This window comes from Nycticebus coucang, chromosome 2 (assembly GCF_027406575.1).
Source record: "Nycticebus coucang isolate mNycCou1 chromosome 2, mNycCou1.pri, whole genome shotgun sequence".
NCBI classification, from domain to species: domain Eukaryota; kingdom Metazoa; phylum Chordata; class Mammalia; order Primates; family Lorisidae; genus Nycticebus; species Nycticebus coucang.
Window position 1 is genome coordinate 83,538,244 of NC_069781.1, and position 21,380 is coordinate 83,559,623.

Consider the following 21,380-nt stretch of genomic DNA (forward strand, 5'->3'; position numbering starts at 1 on the left):
ATAATTCTTACAAAAACTTGTAATAAAACTGCACAGGCTATCTTAAATGCCAAACATATCATTAAACAGGTAAGATTAGAATGATTTTTCTTGCTGTTTATGAATGTTCTGTTATTTATCATTTATTAATCGTATTGCTTTCATAATAACTGGGATTCAAAAGTTTATAGCTTTTTAAAATTGTGAATATAATGTATGTTACTCCATACCTTATACTTTTAATGTATGGAGTAACATAATATATGCATTTAAATGGTGGATCATTTAATTTTTTTGATTTTATTAAATCATAGCTGTGTACATTAATTTCAACAATGCAAAGGTAAACATTGTGCAAATTCTTCAAAATTCTAAATTTGTGATACTCCAATATTTTACCATGTTTTAATGATATTAACAGAGGATAGTCTACTATAAATAGGAAATAGCATTTCTTTTTTTGCACTCAAAGCACTTTTATTGTTGGGGATTCATTGAGGGTATAATAAGCCAGGTTACACTGATTGCAATTATTAGGCAAAGTTCCTCTTGCAATCATGTCTTGCCCCCATAAAGTGTGACACACACCAAGGCCCCACCCCCCTCCCTCCGTCCCTCTTCCTGGGAAATAGCATTTCTTAGGTAAATAAATAATATAGACAGCTGTGTTGAGTTTATAAATCCTCATAGAAATTCACTTTCATTCATTCATTTATTCGTTTGATCAATTAGTGCAGTCAATAAACAATTCATTTTATTTAAGTACTATGGGAAGAATGCGATATGATAGAACTATAATTTAAAGTGTAATCTATAAACACATTTGTAGATTCACGTGCTTGGGGAAGCACTGAAAAATTGTTGACACACAGCCAGAGTCAGAAACATTGCTGTACACGATGGAGAGGGATCTTTCATGCAGTGGTTTCTAACCAGGCCTGTGCTTTCAGGACTCCCCTGAAGGGGAAAGCACTTCTTTGGTTTGAAGTGTTTACCAGAAATAAGTCATGGACATCAACAGGTGAATGGATGAACAAACCATGAAACATACATGCACTAGAATGCCACGAAGCAATGCAAAGAAACAAATTACTGATAAACCTAGCCATGTGGGGCCTCTCAATAACATTATGCTCTCCCCTTGATAACATGTTAACACTGCTCTATTTCCTTTATTTTCTTCCATTTTTTAAAATCAGCCTTATTGAGGTATATGTTATGCACAATAGACTGCATACATTTAAAGTATACACTTTGACAAGTTTTGGCAAATATAGGCACATTATAATCACAACCGTAATAAAGGTTTGCCCTGTCTCCAAACGTTTGTTTCCTCGTGTCCTTTTGACCTACCTCCTTTCACCCCCCGCCTACTCAGGATTGCTGATTTGCTTTTTGTCTGTATAGATTCATTTTCATTTTCTGGAATTTCATAGTACTGTAAACACACAGTAAGTGCTATTTTGTGTCTGGCTTCTTACATTGAACATAATGCTTTTGAGATTCATCCACCTTGTTAGCTGTATCAGTAGTTTATTTCTTTTTATTGTTGATTAGTATTCTAGGGTGTGAATGTTTCAGTTTGTTTATTGGAGCACCCATTGATGAACATTAGAGTTATTTTCAGTGTGAGACCATGGTGAATAAAGCTGCTATGAACATTTAAGTAAAAGGCTTTAAGTGAGCAACATACAGATCGGAATTGCTGGATTATAGGGTGTGTAATTAACTCTGACAGAAAATGACAAACTACTTTGGAATGTGGCTATATCATTTTGGCATTTCCATTAGCAGTACAGGAGAGTGCCACATGATCTACATCCTCACCAAAAGGTGGTATTATGAGTGAAATTTTAGCCTTTTGAGAAAATATATGGTGGTACCTCCTTGTGGTTTCAGTTTGCATTTCCCTAATGACTAATGATGTTTAGCATGTTTTTATGTTATGTTTTCTTTTGCCTCCATCTATTTTTCTTCTTCTTTTCTTTTTTTTTTTTGTAGAGACAGAGTCTCACTTTATGGCCCTTGGTAGAGTGCCGTGGCCTCACACAGCTCACAGCAACCTCCAACTCCTGGGCTTAAGCGATTCTCTTGCCTCAGCCTCCCGAGTAGCTGGGACTACAGGCGCTCGCCACAACGCCCGGCTATTTTTTTTTTTGGTTGCAGTTTGGCCGGGGCCGGGTTTGAACCCGCCACCCTCGGTGTATGGGGCTGGCGCCCTATGGACTGAGCCACAGGCGCCGCCCTATTTTTCTTCTTTATTCTCTTAACTTTCTTAAAATTATTTTTTATTTTATTCCATCTCCCCTATTGGCATATTATCTATAATTTTTGGTTGTCATTGTTTGATTTTAGCAGGTTTATAATATAAATCTTTAACTTATCTTAGTCTATCATCAAGTCCTGGTGTGCTATTTTACATATCCTTTAAGAACCTCACTATTGTATAAATGTCATTCCTCTCTCCGGTATTATTATTTATTTCATATATTTTACTTCCTTATATATTGTAAACTCCACAATCTATGATTATTATTTTTGCTTCAAACACTCAATTGTCTTAAAAGAGATTTTGAAAAATAAGAGAAAAATCTTTTGTATTTATTCATATATTTATTGTTCCCATTTTTTTCTTTCATGATTCAGAATCAACTTCTATCATTACCCTTCTGCCTGAAAATTTCCATTTAATATTTTTTTTTGTTGGACAATGATTCTCTCAGGCAATGATTCTCTCAACTTTTCTTTTCTTTTCTTTTTTTCTTTTTTGTGACTTTTGGCCGGGGCTGTGTTTGAACCCGCCACCTCCAGCATATGGGACCGGCGCCCTACTCCTTGAGCCACAGGCATGGCCCTCAACTTTTCAATGTCTGAAGGAATCTTTACCTAATTTCTGAAAGACGTTTTTGATGGATATAGAATTATAGGTTGATAGTCTCTTTTTACATGAATTGCCTGAAAGATTTCTCTTTTCCATAGTTTCTGAGGAGAAGTCTGTGATCTTGCCTATCTTTGTGCCATTATTACTGTTCCTCTTAGTGATTCAATTTGTTTATGCCTTGGTGTAGTTTTATTCCTCTTTTTTCCATGTTTGGGATTTACTGAGCTTTATAGATCTTTGTTATTGATTGCTATCAAAGTTTAAAATGTTCTGGTTATTATTTCCTCACTTTTTCTGACTCCCTCCTCTTGGCGTCTAGTTAAAAATATCCTACACTGCTTAATGTCATCCCGAAAGTCACTGATGTTCTTTTCGTTTTTTTAATCTTATTTTTCTTCTATGTTTTATGTAGCATAAAATCTATCTTTTATTTATCCATGTCTAATCTAAAGTTTATACCATCCCCTGTATTTCTCATTTTAACTATGGTCTTTTTTTTTGTATTTTTAAAAGATAATTTTATTATTCTCAGCCTGTTCTTAAACATATGGAGTGTATTTATAATGGCTGTTTTATTGTGTTGTCTAATTCTATTGTCTATGTTATTTCTAAATCTGTTCCTAGTGATTGTTTTGATTGTTCTGGTTAGGAGGCATTATTTCCCCTATTTCTTTGGTTACCTGGTAGCTTGTAATTTACTATTAGTGAAACTCAATTTTTGTGTCCTAGAAATTTCTATATTCCCTTGAATATTACTGAAATTTTTTTTCTGGGATGTAGTTAAGTCACTTGGCATTAGCCAGAGGCTTTTGAGGTTTTATTTTTCTTTTTAAGTTTTAGATTTCCGAAGTGTAGAGATGGGCTTTTGAGTTTTGTTAGAGTAAGACCACACTAAGATTAATTTGGTCTAGGTAATTATAACCTTCTGAGGAGTCTCACCAATGCTCTGTGAATTAGGAGGTCTCTCTCCTCTCTGCCTGGTAGATCACCTAAATTACTGCTGACCTGTGTGAGCTCCGGAAATTGTTCTGTTCGTGCTTTTCTGGTGGTTCTTTCCCTGGGTGTGGTTGTTACCACACATCTTCACACATAGCAGTGTTCAGCCAAACTTTGAAAGGATTTGAGTATCTCCAGAGATCTCTCTATTATTTTATCTCACAAATTCTGTGTAGGAATCCTTGAAATCAGAACTGTGTCTGCTTAACTCAGTAATACAACTGCTATTGGGTGGTCAGGAGGCGGAGCAAGATGGCAGCCGAGTAACAGCTTCCTTGCATCTGGGCACAGTGAGTCTGGGGAGATAGGACTCCAGGCATCTCTGGCCGGTGGGATCTGCCTATCATCACCCCTGAGAGGATACAGGGAGTCAGCGAGAGACTTCTGGACCCCAAGAGGAGGACTAAAACAGTGGAAAACCGGCAAGTGGTCGCGTGTGTTCAATCCGTCTAAACCCGCCCGCAACTGTAAGTTCAGTAGCAGCGAGACTGCAAACCAGAAAGGCCTTACCTGTGAACTGTTTTGGTGTCTTTCGACTTGGCACTCAGCTGAACTGCCTTGGGGAGAGCCTGAGCGGGAGTGTGGAGAACTTTGGCCTTTGTCTAGGGCCCCAGTCTGAGCCGCTGAGCCAGACGGAGCTAATAGTGTTTGGCTCTGGGTCACAGGGGGCAGCCATTGTGAGCGATCTGCCCCGGCAAGCTCCGCCCTCAGGGTCCCAGAGCTGGAATTGGGTGGGAGCTGGTAACCCAGCGACCAAGTAGCCTAAGGGCGGGGTCTGAGCCGCCTTGCAGCCCTAACCCTCGGGGGGCAGAGGGAGACCAGTTTTGGCACACAGGGTAAGTGGATAGCCACTTCAGCAGTGATTCCAGTGACAAGCACTTCCCTGGGAAAGCTTCTGCTCAGCAAGTGAACAAGCGCAAAGTGACTTTTAAGTGGGCTGAAGAGAGATTTAGGGTGTCTACCTGCTGGGGTTTGAGAAACTAGCAGCCTCCAGTCGTATCAGAACTGTGATTAACATCTCATACCCCAGAAGACCACGTGTTGCCCAGACAATATTCAATAACATATATATACTGCTTTGTTTTTGGTTGTGTTTTTTTTTTGGTTTGGTTGCTTTTTTTGTTTATTTTGATGTTGTTCATTGTTGTTTTGTTTTTTAAGTTCAACCTTTTCCATACAGATCCTTTTTCTTTCTCAATTTTTCTAGTTTAATTATAATTTCCATTGCTGCCTATTTCAATAATTAGAACTTCATTTTTGTTAGTGTTTCTACCGCTATTATTTGGTTTTTCCAGCCAATTTTATCCCGTAAAGTTTTCTGTTTGCTTGTTTTGGTTTGATTTATAGCATTTTTGTCTTTCCTCTCTACTTGGTGGAGGTGGGGTACTGTGTCTGATCAGGTTAGCAAAAAGCTGCTGACCTCAAGGGAACCAACCAACTGGGCACCCCCAGAAGGTGGTTTTTTTTTTAAGGTTGTATCAAAGTACCCTACTGTACACCTATATTGCTCTGTCTCCCTCTTTCTGTGCCTCTCTTCTTTTTGTCAATATTCCTTTTACCACCCCCTCTCCTTTCTCTATTTCTCTTTTTTTTTTTTCTTATCACTCGGTCCTCCATTCTTTCATCCCTTTTTTACTCTTCAACCTTCTCACCCTTCTGGTCCTGTAACCCTTAGTCCACAGGCATGAGAACTTAAAGAGCAAGAGGAAGTGAAAGGAAAATTAGGGCAAGGAAACAGATAAAGGAAATCATTCATGAGGAAGAATCAGCAGAAAACTCCAGGCAACATGAAGAACCAGTCCAGAACAATCCCGCCAAGGGACCATGAGGTAGCTACTGCAGATGATTCCACCTATACAGAAATGTTAGGAATGACAGAAAGGGAATTTACAATACACATGTTGAAAACAATGAAAGAAATGATGGAAACAATGAAGGAAACTGCTAATAAAGTGGAAATTAACCAAAAGGAAATTCAAAAACAGAATCAAATAAGAGGTGAACGATACAAAGAATATAAAAAGGATATAGCAGAGCTGAAGAAAATGAAACAGTCAATCAGGGAACTTAAAAATGCAATGGAAAGTATCAGCAGCAGGTTAAACCATGCAGAAGAAAGAATTTCTGAGGTAGAAGACAAAGTTCTTGAGATAATACAGACAGTAAAAGAGGCAGAAAAGAAGAGAGAGAAAGCAGAACGTTCACTGTCAGAATTATGGGACTTTATGAAGCGTTCCAACATACGAGTTATAGGAATTCCAGAAGGGGAAGAAGAATGCCCCAGAGGAATGGAAGCCATACTAAAGAATATTATAAAAGAAAATTTCCCAAATATCACCAAAGATTCTGACACACTGCTCGCAGACGGATATCGGACCCCAGGTCACCTCAACTCTAACCGAGCTTCTCCAAGACACATTGTGACGAACCTGTCCAAAGTCAAGACAAAAGAAAAGATTCTGTAAGCTGCCAGGAGTAAGCGTCAGTTGACCTACAGGGGCAAATCCATCAGAGTGACCGCAGACTTCTCTAATGAAACTTTCCCAGCAAGAAGACAATGGTCATCTACCTTTAATGTACTTAAACAGAACAATTTCCAGCCCAGAATTCTGTACCCTGCTAAGCTAAGCTTCAAAATTGATGGAGAAATCATCATTTACGGATATACTAACATTGAGGAAATTCGCCACAACAAGACCAGCTCTACAGGAAATACTTCAACCTGTTCTGCACACTGACCACCACAATGGATCAGCAGCAAAGTAAGAACTCCGAAATTAAAGGACAGAACCTAACCTCCACACTGATGCAAAAGATAAAACTAAGCAATGGACTCTCACAAAATAAGACGAATAGAATACTACCACACTTATCAATTATCTCAATAAATGTTAATGGCTTGAATTCCCCACTGAAGAGACATAGATTGGTTGACTGGATTAAAAAACACAAGCCAACCATTTGCTGTCTGCAAGAAACACACCTGGCTTCAAAAGACAAATTAAAGCTCCGAGTCAAGGATTGGAAGACAATTTTTCAGGCAAATGGAATTCAGAAGAAAAGAGGAGTTGCAATCTTATTTTCAGACACATGTGGATTTAAAGCAACTAAAGTCAAAAAAGACAAAGATGGTCACTTTATATTGGTCAAGGGAAAACTACAACAAGAAGACATTTCAATTCTAAATATTTATGCACCCAATTTAAATGCTCCCAGATTCTTGAAGCAGACCTTACTCAGTCTGAGCAATATGATATCTGATAATACCATCATAACAGGGGACTTTAACACTCCTCTTACAGAGCTGGACAGATCCTCTAAACAGAAATTAAACAAGGATATAAGAGACTTAAATGAGACTCTAGAACAACTGTGCTTGATAGACGCATATAGAACACTCCACCCCAAAGATAAAGAATATACATTCTTCTCATCACCCCATGGAACATTCTCCAAAATTGATCATATCCTGGGACACAAAACAAATATCAACAGAATCAAAAGAATTGAAATTTTACCTTGTATCTTCTCAGACCATAAGGCACTAAAGGTGGAACTCAACTCTAACAAAAATGCTCGACCCCACCCAAAGGCATGGAAACTAAACAATCTTCTGTTGAATAACAGATGGGTGAAGGAAGAAATAAAACAGGAAATCATTAACTTCCTTGAGCATAACAACAATGAAGACACAAGCTACCAAAACCTGTGGGATACTGCAAAAGCAGTTTTGAGAGGAAAATTCATTGCTTTAGATGCCTACATTCGAAAAACTGAAAGTGAGCACATCAACAATCTCACAAGAGATCTTATGGAATTGGAAAAGGAAGAACAATCTAAGCCTAAACTCAGTAGAAGAAAAGAAATATCCAAAATCAAATCAGAGATCAATGAAATTGAAAACAAAAGAATCATTCAGAAAATTAATGAAACAAGGAGTTGGTTTTTTGAAAAAATAAATAAAATAGATAAACCAATGGCCAGACTAACGAGGAATAGAAAAGTAAAATCTCTAGTAACCTCAATCAGAAATGATAAAGGGGAAATAACAACTGATCCCACAGAGATACAAGAGATCATCTCTGAATGCTACCAGAAACTCTATGCCCAGAAATTTGACAATGTGAAAGAAATGGATCAATATTTGGAATCACACCCTCTCCCTAGACTCAGCCAGGAAGAAATAGAGCTCCTGAACAGACCAATTTCAAGCACTGAGATCAAAGAAACAATAAAAAAGCTTCCAACCAAAAAATGCCCTGGTCCAGATGGCTTCACTCCAGAATTCTATCAAACCTTCAAGGAAGAGCTTATTCCTGTACTGCAGAAATTATTCCAAAAAATTGAGGAAGAAGGAATCTTCCCCAACACATTCTATGAAGCAAACATCACCCTGATACCAAAACCAGGAAAAGACCCAAACAAAAAGGAGAATTTCAGACCAATCTCACTCATGAACATAGACGCAAAAATTCTCAACAAAATCCTAGCCAATAGATTACAGCTTATCATCAAAAAAGTCATTCATCATGATCAAGTAGGCTTCATCCCAGGGATGCAAGGCTGGTTTAACATACGCAAGTCTATAAACGTTATCCACCATATTAACAGAGGCAAAAATAAAGATCACATGATCCTCTCAATAGATGCAGAAAAAGCATTTGATAAAATCCAGCATCCTTTTCTAATTAGAACTCTGAAGAGTATAGGCATAGGTGGCACATTTCTAAAACTGATTGAAGCTATCTATGACAAACCCACAGCCAATATTTTACTGAATGGAGTAAAACTGAAAGCTTTTCCTCTTAGAACTGGAACCAGACAAGGTTGTCCTCTGTCACCTTTACTATTCAACATAGTGCTGGAAGTTCTAGCCAATACAATTAGGCAAGACAAGGAAATAAAGGGAATCCAAATGGGAGCAGAGGAGGTCAAACTCTCCCTCTTTGCTGACGACATGATCTTATACTTGGAGAACCCCAAAGACTCAACCACAAGACTCCTAGAAGTCATCAAAAAATACAGTAATGTTTCAGGATATAAAATCAATGTCCACAAGTCAGTAGCCTTTGTGTACACCAATAACAGTCAAGATGAGAAGCTAATTAAGGACACAACTCCCTGCACCATAGTCTCAAAGAAAATCAAATACCTAGGAATATACCTAACGAAGGAGGTGAAGGACCTGTATAAAGAAAACTATGAAATCCTCAGAAAGGAAATAGCAGAGGATATTAACAAATGGAAGAACATACCATGCTCATGGATGGGAAGAATCAACATTGTTAAAATGTCCATACTTCCCAAAGCAATCTACCTATTCAATGCCATTCCTATCAAAATACCAACATCATACTTTCAACATTTGGAAAAAATGATTCTGCGTTTTGTATGGAACTGGAAAAAACCCCGTATAGCTAAGGCAGTTCTCTGTAATAAAAATAAAGCTGGGGGCATCAGCATACCAGATTTTAGTCTGTACTACAAAGTCATAGTGGTCAAGACAGCATGGTACTGGCACAAAAACAGATACATAGACACTTGGAATCGAATTGAACACCAAGAAATGAAACTAACATCTTACAACCACCTAATCTTCGATAAACCAAACAAGAACTTACCTTGGGGGAAAGACTCCCTATTCAATAAATGGTGTTGGGAGAACTGGATGTCTACATGTAAAAGACTGAAACTGCACCCACACCTTTCCCCATTCACAAAAATTGATTCAAGATGGATAAAGGACATAAATTTAAGGCATGAAACAATAAAAATCCTCAAAGAAAGCATAGGCAAAACACTGGAAGATATTGGCCTGGGGGAAGACTTCATGAAGAAGACTGCCATGGCAATTGCAACAACAACAAAAATAAACAAATGGGACTTCATTAAACTGAAAAGCTTCTGTACAGCTAAGGAGACAATAACCAAAGCAAAGACACAACCCACGCAATGGGAAAGGATATTTGAATATTTTCAATCAGACAAAAGCTTGATAACCAGTATCTATACAGAACTCAAATTAATCCACATGAAAAAAGCCAACAATCCCTTATATCAATGGGCAAGAGACATGAATAGAACTTTCTCTAAAGACGACAGACGAATGGCTAACAAACACATGAAAAAAGTTCATCATCTCTATATATTAGAGAAATGCAATTCAAAACAACCCTGAGATATCATCTAACCCCAGTGAGAATGGCCCACATCACAAAATCTCAAAACTGCAGATGTTGGCGTGGATGTGGAGAGAAGGGAACACTTTTACACTGGTGGTGGGACTGCAAACTAGTACAACCTTTCTGGAAGGAAGTATGGAGAAACCTCAAAGCACTCAAGCTAGACCTCCCATTCGATCCTGCAATCCCATTACTGGGCATCTACCCAGAAGGAAAGAAATCCTTTTATCATAAGGACACTTGTACTAGACTGTTTATTACAGCTCAATTTACAATCGCCAAAATGTGGAAACAGCCTAAATGCCCACCAACGCAGGAATGGATTAACAAGCTGTGGTATATGTATACCATGGAATACTATCCAGCCATTAAAAAAAATGGAGTCTTTACATCCTTCGTATTAACCTGGATGGAAGTGGAAGACATTATTCTTAGTAAAGCATCACAAGAATGGAGAAGCATGAATCCTATGTACTCAATCTTGATATGAGGACAATTTATGACAATTAAGGTTATGGGGGGTGGAAGCAGAAAGAGGGATGGAGGGAGGGGGTCGGGGCCTTAGTGTGTGTCACACTTTATGGGGGCAAGACGTGATTGCAAGAGGGACTTTACCTAACAATTGTAATCAGTGTAACTGGCTTATTGTACCCTCAATGAATCCCCAAAAATAAAAAAAAAAGAAAGAAAGAAAACAAAAGAATCATTCAGAAAATTAATGAAACAAGGAGTTGGTTTTTTGAAAAAATAAATAAAATAGATAAACCATTGGCCAGACTAACGAGGAATAGAAAAGTAAAACCTCTAGTAACCTCAATCAGAAATGATAAAGGAGAAATAACAACTGATCCCACAGAGATACAAGAGATCATCTCTGAATACTACCAGAAACTCTATGCCCAGAAATTTGACAATGTGAAAGAAATGGATCAATATTTGGAATCACACCCTCTCCCTAGACTCAGCCAGGAAGAAATAGAGCTCCTGAACAGACCAATTTCAAGCACTGAGATCAAAGAAATAATAAAAAATCTTGCAACCAAAAAATTCCCTGGTCCAGATGGCTTCACTCCAGAATTCTATCAAACCTTCAAGGAAGAGCTTATTCCTGTACTGCAGAAATTATTCCAAAAAATTGAGGAAGAAGGAATCTTCCCCAACACATTCTATGAAGCAAACATCACCCTGATACCAAAACCAGGAAAAGACCCAAACAAAAAGGAGAATTTCAGACCAATCTCACTCATGAATATAGATGCAAAAATTCTCAACAAAATCCTAGCCAATAGATTACAGCTTATCATCAAAAAAGTCATTCATCATGATCAAGTAGGCTTCATCCCAGGGATGCAAGGCTGGTTCAACATATGCAAGTCTATAAACGTTATCCACCATATACACAGAGGCAAAAATAAAGATCACATGATCCTCTCAATAGATGCAGAAAAAGCATTTGATAAAATCCAGCATCCTTTTCTAATTAGAACACTGAAGAGTATAGGCATAGGTGGCACATTTCTAAAACTGATTGAAGCTATCTATGACAAACCCACAGCCAATATTTTACTGAATGGAGTAAAACTCAAAGCTTTTCCTCTTAGAACTGGAACCAGACAAGGTTGTCCTCTTTACCATTCAACGTAGTGCTGGAAGTTCTAGCCAATACAATTAGGCAAGACAAGGAAATAAAGGGAATCCAAATGGGAGCAGAGGAGGTCAAACTCTCCCTCTTTGCTGACAACATGATCTTATACTTAGAGAACCCCAAAGACTCAACCACAAGACTCCTAGAAGTCATCAACAAATACAGTAATGTTTCAGGATATAAAATCAATGTCCACAAGTCAGTAGCCTTTGTATACACCAAGAACAGTCAAGATGAGAAGCTAATTAAGGACACAACTCCCTTCACCATAGTTTCAAAGAAAATGAAATACCTAGGAGTATACCTAACGAAGGAGGTGAAGGACCTCTATAAAGAAAACTATGAACTCCTCAGAAAGGAAATAGCAGAGGATATTAACAAATGGAAGAACATACCATGCTCATGGATGGGAAGAATCAACATTGTTAAAATGTCTATACTTCCCAAAGCAATCTACCTATTCAATGCCATTCCTATCAAAGTACCTACATCATACTTTCAAGATTTGGAAAAAATGATTCTGTATTTTCTATGGAACGGGAAAAAACCCCGTATAGCTAAGGCAGTTCTCTGTAACAAAAATAAAGCTGGGGGCATCAGCATACCAGATTTTAGTCTGTACTACAAAGCCATAGTGCTCAAGACAGCATGGTACTGGCACAAAAACAGAGACATAGACACTTGGAATCGAATTGAAAACCAAGAAATGAAACTAACATTTTACAACCACCTAATCTTTGATAAACCAAACAGGAACATACCTTGGGGGAAAGACTCCCTATTCAATAAATGGTGTTGGGAGAACTGGATGTCTACATGTAAAAGACTGAAACTGGACCCATACCTTTCCCCACTCACAAAAATTGATTCAAGATGGATAAAGGACTTAAACTTAAGGCATGAAACTATAAAAATCCTCAAAGAAAGCATAGGAAAAACACTGGAAGATATTGGCCTGTGGAAAGACTTCATGAAGAAGACTGCCATGGCAATTGCAACAACAAGAAAAATAAACAAATGGGACTTCATTAACCTGAAAAGCTTCTGTACAGCTAAGGAGACAATAACCAAAGCAAAGAGACAACCTACACAATGGGAAAGGATATTTGCATATTTTCAATCAGACAAAAGTTTGTTAACTAGGATCTATAGAGAACTCTAATCCACATGGAAAAAGCCAACAATCCCTTACATCAATGGGCAAGAGACATGAATAGAACTTTCTCTAAAGACGACAGACGAATGGGTAACAAACACATGAAAAAATGTTCATCATCTCTATATATTAGAGAAATGCAAATCAAAACAACCCTGAGATATCATCTAACCCCAGTGAGAATGGCCCACATCACAAAATCTCAAAACTGCAGATGTTGGCGTGGATGTGGAGAGAAGGGAACACTTTTACACTGGTGGTGGGACTGCATACTAGTACAACCTTTCTGGAAGGAAGTATGGAGAAACCTCAAAGCACTCAAGCTAGACCTCCCATTTGATCCTGCAATCCCATTACTGGGCATCTACCCAGAAGGAAAGGAATCCTTTTATCATAAGGACACTTGTACTAGACTGTTTATTACAGCTCAATTTACAATCGCCAAAATGTGGAAACAGCCTAAATGCCCACCAACCCAGGAATGGATTAACAAGCTGTGGTATATGTATACCATGGAATACTATCCAGCCATTAAAAAAAATGGAGACTTTACATCCTTCGTATTAACCTGGATGGACATGGAAGACATTATTCTTAGTAAAGCATCACAGGAATGGAGAAGCATGAATCCTATGTACTCAATTTTGATATGAGGACAATTAATGACAATTATGTTTGGGGGGGGACAGAAAGAGGGAAGGAGGGAGGTGGGTTGGGCCCTGGTGTTTGTTACATTTTATGGGGGCAAGACACGATTGCAAGAGGGACTTTACCTAACAATTGCAATGAGTGTAACCTAGCTTATTGTACCCTCAATGAATCCCCAACAACAACAAAAAAAATACCACTGCTGTTGGATTTTCCATGACATGTGTTACAGCTGAGAAACTGTCCTCAGGCAAAAAAGATCAGGCAACATCAGGGTTCATCTCAATCTGGTCCCCTTTCAGAAGTCCCTGTCTTAGGTTTCCTGTTGAACAGTGTCTGAATAGATGTTTTGTATGTTTTGTTTGGCTTTTTAGTTGCTTAAAGTAAGACAGTAAATGGATTGCTGGTGGCTGCATTGTGGCTTAAAGTAAAATCACAACTTTTTTTATAATATGCTTTGACGTAATTATTTCAGGATTCCCTTTAGTTTTCATAACTTTTAGATGATAGAAATGAGTAAATGAGAATATCTTTCAAGTGTACAGTATTTTCATACTTTGGGGTAGTTTTCCCAGTACTATTTTTTTTTTTTTTGCCAAAAGTATAGATTTTTGGCATCTGATTTTCATTATAACAAAATCCATATGTCTTAAGTGTAATGGACATGGAATATTATAATCGGGAAAGGAAGATGAAATTCCACTTTTGTCTGATGTCTTTACAGGTATTGGAGAGACTTAAGAAGAGTCATGAAGTCCGTAACTCAATATTAAGTGAGACAACATTAAAAAGATGTAAACCAAAATTGCTCTACACAATGAAAAATATCTCAGTGAAGAAGCTGATTCTTTATTTTTTTAATAATTTTTTTTTAGAAGGTGATTCTTTTATGTCAGCCACCCCACCCTCACCCCCAACATATTTCACAGTTTAACAATTGCTTCACTTTGGAAATTTATTCTTGATACTAATTTGAATATTTTATATTATTATATGAAAATTCTTCCTCTTCTTCTGGTAACAATATGGAGGAAATCAGTTCACATCAATGTAGATTCATATGTACAAACACTATTTTTAAGTTATTTTCTTATCCTCTTGTGCTTGAATAAGCTGTGTACTTTTAATTTTAATTCATTTAGCTCAATATCCAATATGTTTTCATTACTGAATACAACAGAAAGGCATAATAGATACTCCTTAAGAAGTTCATAACTTATTTGGGCAGATGAAACAAATTCATAGAAAAATTGATAAATGGCATAAGACCATAGAAAGAAGGATGTTTGGGTGCAGGATATGAAGTATCGATTGAATTGTGGAGGCAATATATACTGTGTGCTTTTTCTCATTTCAAATCCTTAATCTTCTTCTATGACTCGCTAGTGAACATTCTTCAATTTATCCAGAACATATCTTAGTTGCAGAGCCAAAGCAGTCAGTAGCTATGAATCTGATCAGTCCTGATTATTTTTGGATGATCACTTTAAGTTCTGGCTGCTACAGCTCTGTTTATGCATCCCAGATGCACACTTGCTCTTGATCAGCCACACTCTTGGCAATGTGGGTAGTGGAACGAATGTTGGAATCATGAAGACCCAGGTTTGTACCTTTGTTTCACTTCTTACAAGATCTGGAGCTGATACATGAGTTAAGGGCGATTTGGTTGAAAACAGTGTATTCTATTCTAAGCTCAAAGACAGAGGGGAGTGTCTGATGGAATCCAAAGGAGAGAATGAAATTGAGACTCAGAATCAGAAAGAAGCAGAAAACATGATCACAGAGCCAGGAAGTTCTTTGGATCTCTGACCTCTGCTAATCTGCTATATGTTCATTTCTGGCTGTATAAGGTTTTTTCTCTTTTATGGTAGATGTGACAAGGTAAGGCTAAGGCTAGGAGCAACTAAAGCTTTCCTTTTTTTTTTTTTCATTTTATTTTTAAATTTGTATTTATTTATTTATATTGTTTAAGATTAATTGAAGGTACAAAGAATTAGGTTACAATGTTTGCATTTGTTAGGTAAAGTCCCTCTTATAATTGTGTCCTGCCCCCAAGATGTGTGCCATATACCCTAACATTGTGACCATTAAGTGGGAGCACACCCATCCCCCACCTTCCTCTCCGCTCCCCACTCCTTCATTCACCTCACCCCATAAATTGATTTGAGTTTTTCTCTTATGTGGGTGTGCATTAGATCATCTACCAGTTTCATATTAAAATTGAGTACATTGGATTCTTGCTTCTCTATTCTTGTGATACTTTACTAAGATGAATATGTTCCCACTCTATCATCTTTCTAATGGCTGAATAGTATTCCATGGTATACATATAACATAGCTTGTTAATCCATTTCTGGATTGGTGGATATTTAGGTCATTTCCACATTTTGGTGATTATAAACTGAACTGTGATAAACAGTCTAGTGCAAATATCCTGATGATAAAATGATTTTTTTTTCCTTCTGGGTAGATGCCTAGCAAAGGAATTGCAGAATCAAATGGGAGGTCTAATTTGAGTTTTTGAGGATTCTCCATACTTCTTTCTAAAAAGGTTGCATTAGTTTTCAGTCCCACTAAAGTTTTCCTTTCCCCAGCTATGTCAGTAAATACATCTGTGTATGTTTATGTCAGGGTTCAGTTCACAGAAAATGTTGGGGAGTTGGTAAAAAAGTTCCCAGAAAAGCAGGATAACTGACACAACAAAATGATGGTTGTTCACTATAACTAAGCATTTCATTTCTTTTAGTCCAACTTATTTATTTGTAAGGTTTGATAGTTTTTGCAGTACAGGTTCTAACATACAGGAGAAACTCCACCTTCAGCTCTGCCCCTTTATTACTTTATTTCCAGCTAATTTTTCGCTCTGTGTCCTATCAGACAATTCTCTGCTAAATGTGTTTAATATTTAGTACCTACAAATAGAAATATATATATTTTTTTTTCTCTACTTTTTTTTTTTTTATTATTGTTGGGGATTCATTGAGGGTACAATAAGTCAGGTTACACTGAGTGCAACTGTTAGGCAAAGTCCCTCTTGCAATCATGTCTTGCCCCCATAAAGTGTGACACACACCAAGGCCCCACACCCCTCCCTCCATCCCTCTTTCTGCTTTTCCTCCCCACCCATAACCTTAATTGTCATTAATTGTCCTTATAACAAAATTGAGTACATAGGATTCATGCTTCTCCATTCTTGTGATGCTTTACTAAGAATAATGTCTTCCACTTCCATCCAGGTTAATACGAAGGATGTAAAGTCTCCATTTTTTTTAATGGCTGGATAGTATTCCATGGTATACATATACCACAGCTTGTTAATCCATTCCTGGGTTGATGGGCATTTAGGCTGTTTCCACATTTTGGAGATTGTAAATTGAACTGCAATAAACAGTCTAGTACAAATGTCCTTATGATAAAAGGACTTTTTTCCTTCTGGGTAGATGCCCAGTAATGGGATTGCAGGATCAAATGGGAGGTCTAGCTTGAGTGCTTTGAGGTTTCTCCATACTTCCTTCCAGAAAGGTTGTACTAGTTTGCAGTCCTACCCACCAGCAGTGCAAAAGTGTTCTTCTCTCCACATCCACGCCAGCATCTGCAGTTTTGAGATTTTGTGATGTGGGCCATTCTCACTTGGGTTAGATGATATCTCAGGGTTGTTTTGATTTGCATTTCTCTAATATATAGGGATGATGAACATTTTTTCATATGTTTGTTAGCCATTCGTCTGTCATCTTTTTTTTTTTTTTTTTTTGTAGAGACAGAGTCTCACTTTCTGGCCCTCGGTAGAGTGCCGTGGCCTCACACAGCTCACAGCAACCTCCAACTCCTGGGCTTAAGCGATTCTCTTGCCTCAGCTTCCCGAGTAGCGGGGACTACAGGCACCCGCCAAAATGCCCGGCTATTTTTTGGTTGCAGCTTGGTCGGGGCCGGGTTTGAACCCGCCACCCTTGGCACATGGGGCCGGCGCCTTACCGACTGAACCACAGGCGCCGCCCCATTCGTCTGTCATCTTTAGAGAAGGTTCTATTCATGTCTCTTGCCCATTGATATATGGGATTGTTGGCTTTTTTCACGTGGATTAATTTGAGTTTTCCATAGATCCTAGTTATCAAGCTTTTGTCTGATTGAAAATATGCAAATATCCTTTCCCATTGTGTAGGTTGTCTCTTTGCTTTGGTTATTGTCTCCTTAGCTGTACAGAAGCTTTTCAGGTTAATGAAGTCCCATTTGTTTATTTTTCTTGTTGTTGCAATTGCCATGGCAGTCTTCTTCATGAAGTCTTTCCACAGGCCAATATCTTCCAGTGTTTTTCCTATGCTTTCTTGGAGGATTTTTATTGTTTCATGCCTTAAATTTAAGTCTTTATCCATCTTGAATCAATTTTTGTGAGTGGGGAAAGGTGTGGGTCCAGGTTCAGTCTTTTACACGTAGACATCCAGTTCTCCCAACACCATTTATTGAATAGGGAGTCTATCCCCCAAGGTATGTTCTTGTTTGGTTTATCGAAGATTAGGTGGTTGTAAGATGTTAGTTTCATTTCTTGGTTTTCAATTCGATTCCAAGTGTCTATGTCTCTAGTTTTGGGCCAGTACCATGCTGTCTTGACCACTATGGCTTTGTAGTACAGACTAAAATCTGGTATACTGATGCCCCCAGCTTTATTTTTATTACTAAGAACTGCCTTAGCTGTATGGGTTTTTTTCTGGTTTCATACAAAAAGCAGATCATTTTTTCCAAATCTTGAAAGTACGATGTTGGTATTTTGATAGGAATAGCATTGAATAGGTAGATTGCTTTGGGAAGTATAGACATTTTAACAATGTTGATTCTTCCCATCCATGAGCATGGTATGTTCTTCCATTTGTTAATGTCCTCTGCTATTTCCTTTCTGAAGATTTCATAATTTTCTTTATAGAGGTCCTTCACCTCCTTTGTTAGGTATATTCCTAGGTTTTCATTTTCTTTGAAACTATGGTGAAGGGAGTTGTGTCCTTAATTAGCTTCTCATCTTGACTGTTATTGGTGTACACAAAGGCTACTGACTTGTGGACATTGATTTTATATCCTGAAACATTACTGTATTTTTTGATGACTTCTAGGAGTCTTGTGGTTGAGTCTTTGGGGTTCTTTAAGTATAAGATCATGTCGTCAGCAAAGAGGGAGAGTTTGACCTCCTCTGCTCCCATTTGGATTCCCTTTATTTCCTTGTCTTGCCTAATTGTATTGGCTAGAACTTCCAGCACTATGTTGAATAGTAAAGGTGACAAAGGACAACCTTGTCTGGTTCCAGTTCTAAGAGGAAAAGCTTTCAGTTTTACTCCATTCAGTAAAATATTGGCTGTGAGTTTGTCATAGATAGCTTCAATCAGTTTTAGAAATGTGCCACCTATGCCTATACTCTTCAGTGTTCTAATTAGAAAAGGATGCTGGATTTTATCAAATGCTTTTTCTGCATCTATTGAGAGGATAATATGATCTTTATTTTTGCCTCTGTTAATATGGTGGATAACGTTTATGGACTTGCGTATGTTAAGCCAGCCTTGCATTACTGGGATGAAACCTACTTGATCATGATGAATGAGTTTTTTGATGATAAGCTGTAATCTATTGGCTAGGATTTTGTTGAGAATTTTTGCATCTATATTCATGAGTGAGATTGGTCTGAAATTCTCCTTTTTGGTTGGGTCTTTTCTTGGTTTTGGTATCAGGGTGATGTTTGCTTCATAGAATGTGTTGGGAAAGATTCCTTATTCCTCAATTTTTTGGAATAATTTCTGCAGTACAGGAATAAACTCTTCCTTGAAGGTTTGATAGAATTCTGGTGTGAAGCCATGTGGACCAGGGCATTTTTGGGTTGGAAGATTTTTTACTGTTTCTTTAATCTCTGTGCTTGAAATTGGTCTGTTCAGGAGTTCTATTTCTTCTGGTTAAATCTAGGGAGAGGGTGTGATTCCAAATATTTATCCATTTCCTTCACATTGTCAAATTTCTAGGCATACAGTTTCTGGTAGTATTTAGAGATGATCTCTTGTATCTCTGTGGGATCAGTTGTTATTTCCCCTTTATCGTTTCTGATTGAGGTTACTAGAGATTTTGATTTTCTATTTCTCATTAGTCTGGCCAATGGTTTATCTATTTTATTTATTTTTTCAAAACACCAACTCCTTGTTTCATTAATTTTCTGAATGATTCTTTTGTTTTCAATTTCATTGATCTCTGATTTGATTTTGGGTATTTCTTTTCTTCTACTGAGTTTAGGCTTAGATTGTTTTTCTTTTTCCAATTCCATAAGATGGCTTGTGAGATTGTTGATGTGCTCTCTTTCTGTTTTTCGAATGTAGGCATCTAAAGCGATGAATTTTCCTCTCAAAACTGCTTTGGCAGTATCCCACAGGTTTTGGTAGCTTGTGTCTTCATTTTTGTTATGCTCAAGGAAGTTAATGATTTCCTGTTTTATTTCTTCCTGCACCCATCTGTTATTCAACAGAAGATTGTTTAATTTCCATGCCTTTGTGTGGGGTTGAGCGTTTTTGTTAGAGTTGATTTCCACCTTTATTGCCTTATGGTCTGAGAAGATACAGAAATAAAATTTCATTTCTTTTGATTCTGTTGATATTTGTTTTGTGTCCCAGGATATGATCAATTTTGGAGAATGTTCCATGAGGTGATGAGAAGAATGTATATTCTTTATCTTTGGGATGGAGTGTTCTATATGTGTCTATCAAGCACAGTTGTTCTAGGGTCTCATTTAAATCTCTTATATCTTTGTTTAATTTCTGTTTAGAGGATCTGTCCAGCTGTGTAAGAGGAGTGTTAAAGTTCCCTGTTATGATGGTATTATCAGATATCATATTGCTCAGACTGAGTAAGGTCTGTTTCAAGAATCTGGGAGCATTTAAATTGAGTGCATAGATGTTTAGAATTGAAATGTCTTCTTGTTGTAGTTTTCCCTTGACCAATATAAAGTGACCATCTTTGTCTTTTTTCACTTTAGTTGCTTTAAATCCACATGTATCTGAAAATAAGATTGCAACTCCTCTTTTCTTCTGAATTCCATTTGCCTGAAAAATTGTCTTCCAACCCTTGACTCGGAGCTTTAATTTGTCTTTTGAAGCCAGGTGTGTTTCTTGCAGACAGCAAATGGATGGCTTGTGTTTTTTCATTCCGTCAGCCAATCTATGTCTCTTCATTGGGGAATTCAAGCCATTAACATTTATTGAGATAATTGATAAGTGTTATAGTATTCTATTCGTCTTATTTTGTGAGAGTCCATGACTTAATTTTGTCTTTGCATCAGTGTGGTTCTGTCCTTTAATACCTGAGTTCCTACTTTGCTGCTGATCCATTGTGATAGTCAGTGTGTAGAACAGGTTGAAGTATTTCCTGTAGAGCTGGTCTTGTTGTGGCGAATTTCCTCAATGTTTGTATATTCGTAAATGATTTGATTTCTCTATCAATTTTAAAGCTTAGCTTAGCAGGGTACAGAATTCTGGGCTGGAAATTGTTATGTTTAAGTAGATTAAAGGTAGATGACCATTTTCTTCTTGCTTGGAACATTTCATTAGAGAAGTCTGCCGTCACTCTGATGGATTTGCCCCTGTAGGTCAACTGGCGCTTACTCCTGGCAGCTTGCAGAATCTTTTCTTTTGTGTTGACTTTGGACAGGTTCATCACAATGTGTCTTGGAGAAGCTCGGTTAGAGTTGAGGCGACCTGGGGTCCGATATCCCTCTGAAAGCAGTGTTTCAGAATCTTTGGTGATATTTGGGAAATTTTCTTTTATAATATTCTCTAGTATGGCTTCCATTCCTCTGGGGCATTCTTCTTCCCCTTCTGGAATTCCTATAACTCGTATGTTGGAACGCTTCATAAAGTCCCATAATTCTGACAGTGA

General features: G+C 37.6%; 1 protein-coding gene across 1 annotated transcript in view; it reads left to right on the top strand.

Moving 5' to 3' along the window:
* TMC1 (transmembrane channel like 1) overlaps window positions 1–21,380 on the top strand; it is a 357,992-nt gene that overhangs the window by 166,143 nt on the left and 170,469 nt on the right. The window lies entirely within an intron of this gene.